The 4,452-nt window shown below is 33.9% G+C and overlaps 1 long non-coding RNA gene across 1 annotated transcript in view; it reads right to left on the minus strand.

The window, feature by feature from the left end:
• LOC102016769 overlaps positions 1-4,452 on the minus strand; it is an 18,071-nt gene that overhangs the window by 2,962 nt on the left and 10,657 nt on the right. Inside the window, exons 2-4 of the long non-coding RNA XR_001232546.1 lie at positions 2,686-2,870; positions 1,636-1,736; positions 1,253-1,415 (exon numbers count right to left, since the gene is read on the minus strand). This is a non-coding gene — a long non-coding RNA (uncharacterized LOC102016769). The remainder of the gene's footprint in view (positions 1-1,252; positions 1,416-1,635; positions 1,737-2,685; positions 2,871-4,452) is intronic.

A 4,452-nucleotide genomic window follows, 5' to 3' on the forward strand; every position in this document is an offset into this window, starting at 1 on the left:
CCTGCCGGCCTACTCGGTCAGGAGGAGGCCACAAAGCATCATCCTCTTTGGTGATTTCACTGTCATCAATTATTCTCTTCAGTTCCTCCATCACACTTTTATGTACATAGGCCTCTTTTCTGATCATAACATCATTTTTGTAATTGCTGATGTTGGCATATCTCAATTTCCCATCGGGTCAGAACTCGAACTCCAGGAACTCGTGACCGAACTTGCCTTTGTGGCCCATGTAGTAACGCAAATAAAAGTCATTCTCCATAGCTCGCATGGCACAGCCGAGACCGAGTTTTTCAGGACCAAACAGCACCACCCAGACCCGCGCCAAACACTGACGTTTAAAATTTTCTTTTTCCTTGACCAATTTTGCATGCTTGAATTTGGTAATCATGGTGACTGATCTGAAAACAATATGCAGTATAAGAACCATTGTCGAATCCCTACCATCTTGTATGGTGAAGCTCTGCATCATTTCCAATATTTTTTTTTTTTTTTTGCTTGTTACTGTGTTTGATTGTTTGGTCAATCTTACATTTTTATGTCTGGTGGACTAAGCAACTTCATTGAAGATAACAGCATGTAATATAGCAACCATTATAAATTTCTATCATTTTGTTTTGTGGTCATATATCATTCTTGTTCTTTTTGTGTTGGTTTGATTTTGTTTTCATTTTTGTTTTGTCAGCTTTCTAATTTTTAAAATAAAAAAATCACTAAAAATGAACAAACATGTTTTGCTGTTTTTGTTTTCATCTGATATTTTCAAAGACAGACTGAAGTTATGCATCTGTGTGCTCACTTCCTTTTTCACTTACAGGCTTAAGAATTTCTCTGCTCTACTGGGAATAATGTTATGTCTCAGGGCATATATATAATTTCTTTATGAAATTAACAATGGTTAATATATGTTGTGTACTGTTGTTATCAAAGTAGTTGCTCAGATTACAAGATGCAGGCATGCAAAACTGATATAAGCACAAGCTGATCTCTTCAAAGGACTAAAAGAAATTACAAGTATAATTTTATATATATATACACACACACACACACACATATATATGTATATATACTCTTTTCCCTTCCTTATTTTCTCAGGGCATATTTAGTAACATGTTACAAACATAGAAGAATCCTTCAGAACTGACATCCAATTTATATTCACATGTTCACTACTCTGTTCAGAAGAGTGAAATTACTTGCATATAATTAAATTGTGTTCCATGTGTATACAGATCAGTTTAGTCATAAAGATTACCTTGAATTTTTGGAGAAGTTGCTTGATTACTTCTTCAGTTCTCATGTTACTGTTTATTCTGACTTTAGTTTCTGATGCAAAGGCTGGGGTGAAAATTGATGTCTAGAGAAAAAAGTCTTATAAATCCATAAAGTTCTATAAAACTAATAGTATTATCTTGAACCTAAAGTAAGCAGAATATAGAATTACTGAAATGATATTATTCAAATGGATTTCACAGAATTCTCAAATAATTATTGATCTAATATAGTTCTAACTTTATACTAAAGATATTCTAGTCTTTATTAATTCTTATAACAATGATAAAATTAATTTAAAATTCTGTGATACAACTATAATATGTTCAAATTAACAAAAAGAAGCAAGAGTGAATGGGTACTCACAGGTAAGTAGCTGATAGTAATGTGTATGCCTCATGACATTCATCTTGGGAGAAACACAACTATGTGTGGTGCAGCATAACAAAGGGAAAACTTTTTACTCACTATATAGAAGAAAATAAAAAATGATGTCATGAGATATACATTTACAAAGAAAAAATGATATGAATTAAAGATCTGTTTCCATGTTTCATTTATATACGCAATCTCCAGGTGTTCCAAAGCTTACTAGAATGAGGGTGGGTACAGATATGAAGATGCTGGCTTTTGGGTTGGGTCATTGCAATGTTAGATTAATGAGCCTTGAACTTGGAGATTACTATAAATGTAGATATAGATATAGATTTATGGTATGCATATGCCATTGGTATAAGAAAACAATCTGGATATGTAGACAGTCTTCCTGGGAAGATATATGGAGGATGTCTGAGACAAACTTCAATAAGTTTGAGAAAATTCAATCTGGACCTTGGATTGTACATGGATGAGTCACTCTCTGCCACAAATGAGCAGAGTTCATGAGCTCTCTGGAGAAGCACATGTTCACCCCATAGTAAGCTGAGATGAGGCCCTGCTAGATGTGTAGTCTGATGTTTATGTAATGAAGCTTCACAGAGTACAACAACGGTACTAAATTAGGATTGCGAAGACCTAGGTTCTAGGGTCAACACTGTCAACTCACTTCATATCTTGAAGTCTCCTTTATTTCACTGATGAAACAAGACTTGGGTTCTGGACTTAGACAATTGTGGATTCAGGTTCAGAATTCTTAAAAGCAGTATGACCTAAGACAAACTGTTTGACCTCTGTCAACCTCAAGTAACTTATTTGCAAAGAGAAATATTGGTTCCTAGTTCATACGATAGTTTTAGTGATTAATGACATAATTTACTACAGTCTATTTAAAAAACTTTAATAGCACATTTAGAGTGCTCAATAAATGTATGGCTACCATTGTTATTACTCTTTTAAATTTTAAACTGAACTTAGTGGTACAGCAGTTAGTACAACAGACAGCATGATATAGATCACATTAGTGGAATTGTAACTCACTTTATGGTTCTAGAAGTGTCCATTAATAGAAGCCCTGTGGAACTGTTGTTCTTTTCTGTCTACCATTGGAGGCTTTGTTCTTTTTCTCACCAGGACTGCTTCACTCATACATCTATAGAGCAATGGGGATTCTGGCTCTTCATCTGCATATAGCTTCAGAGTACTGCGGTGATAAGATAAATAGTCTGGAGAGAATAAATGTTAAAAGCCAATATTACTTAGCTGCCTATCTTCTTGTGTACTGGATAGATTGGTATATAGTTTTATTAATTTTAGAACTATTGTCATTTTCAAGATGTTTAAAAGCATTACCATCTACTACTTGGTAATACATATACACATATATTCTTTTATTTCTCTCTTTCTTATTTTTATTTTACAGAGAATAAAAAAATAACAAAATAACAACAACAGGGACAAAAACAAAACAACATAAAAACAATAAAAATGATACAGGATTTCAAAACAGAATGATAGGAATTAACAGTGGTTGTTATATTACACATTGTTATCTTCTGTGAAGTTGTTTAGATTACCAGATATAAGATCCTATATAATACTGTCTGAGATTGACTGGACAGCAAATTCTGTCTATGAACTATGTCTCAGAAAATTATCACAATGAGCTTATGTTTAAGGTTTGAGCACTCTTTCAGTCTGGATTTACTGTGACTGAGGGGTGACTTACATAGACTTTCAGAATCTTAGAGCTAGCAAAAACATGATATTCTGTCAGTGGGATCTCACACAGGCAAGACAAAGTACAGTATTTGAAGTAGCTTGTTTATGAACATAGTACTTATAAATGATGAGATTAGGTCAGGATCCTTGTTTTTCCTTGGGTTCAAGGTTACTGGACTCTTCCTTAGAAATGAATATTAGGCCAAAGCCATCTATATGGCATGCAGAGCCTTAAATGATTTTGTTCCCAAATTTTGTGAAAGCAAAAGTGGCAATATACTTTGTAGAGTGCCTACTAATAACATATGACAGGGACAATTCATAGCATATTTTTTATCACACACTCCAGGGATGTGGTGATTTTTCCCTTTACTTGACCGTCATCCTATTGCTTCTTCTCAGTGGGGCGTATGTATTCAACAGTGACTCATAATCCACTAGTCAATATTAGATGACTGTGTCATTCCATCTTGCATAGCAGGTTTTAGAATATAAAATTATAGTACATTATTGGACTGACCTGCTCTCTTTTGGGTGGGCACAGAGTGTTTAATGAAAGTGGGTTAGCTAGTATGTATTTCTAAGCTAACATGCAAAAGATTCAAAACTGCCTCCTGCACCTTTTCTAAGTTCCTCAATTAAATATTTTCTTCTGTAAAAATAAGGCCATCTGGTGGCATTTGTGTTCTATTTTACTTTGAGATTTTAAATATTATTCTATTGTAATTAGAACAGCATCATATTTCATCTTTCTCTAGCACTGGTGATTAAATACAAATAGATTTTTATCTTTGGTGCCAAGATTTGGCGTTTCCCCAGTTTAATGGGTATCTTCAGGGGGAAAATTGAAAAAGCCTATGCAGTACATAACAAGATGTCAAGATCCCATTAGACAAAGATAAGGGAACTCTGAAGGAGTATCATGCTTGCTATGGCATCTGAGTTCTCATGGAGACAGCAGAGAGGCAAAATTGAGAAATGTTTGAAACAAAAATAAAAAGTAACATTAGAAGTCTTTGTTTTTTTAAATTTTAAAAATAAAATGAGGACAACATTAACTGACAGACAACCTTTTACAAAATAGCA

Source organism: Chinchilla lanigera, unplaced genomic scaffold, assembly GCF_000276665.1.
Source record: "Chinchilla lanigera isolate Chin_1 unplaced genomic scaffold, ChiLan1.0 scaffold00195, whole genome shotgun sequence".
NCBI classification, from domain to species: Eukaryota; Metazoa; Chordata; class Mammalia; order Rodentia; family Chinchillidae; genus Chinchilla; species Chinchilla lanigera.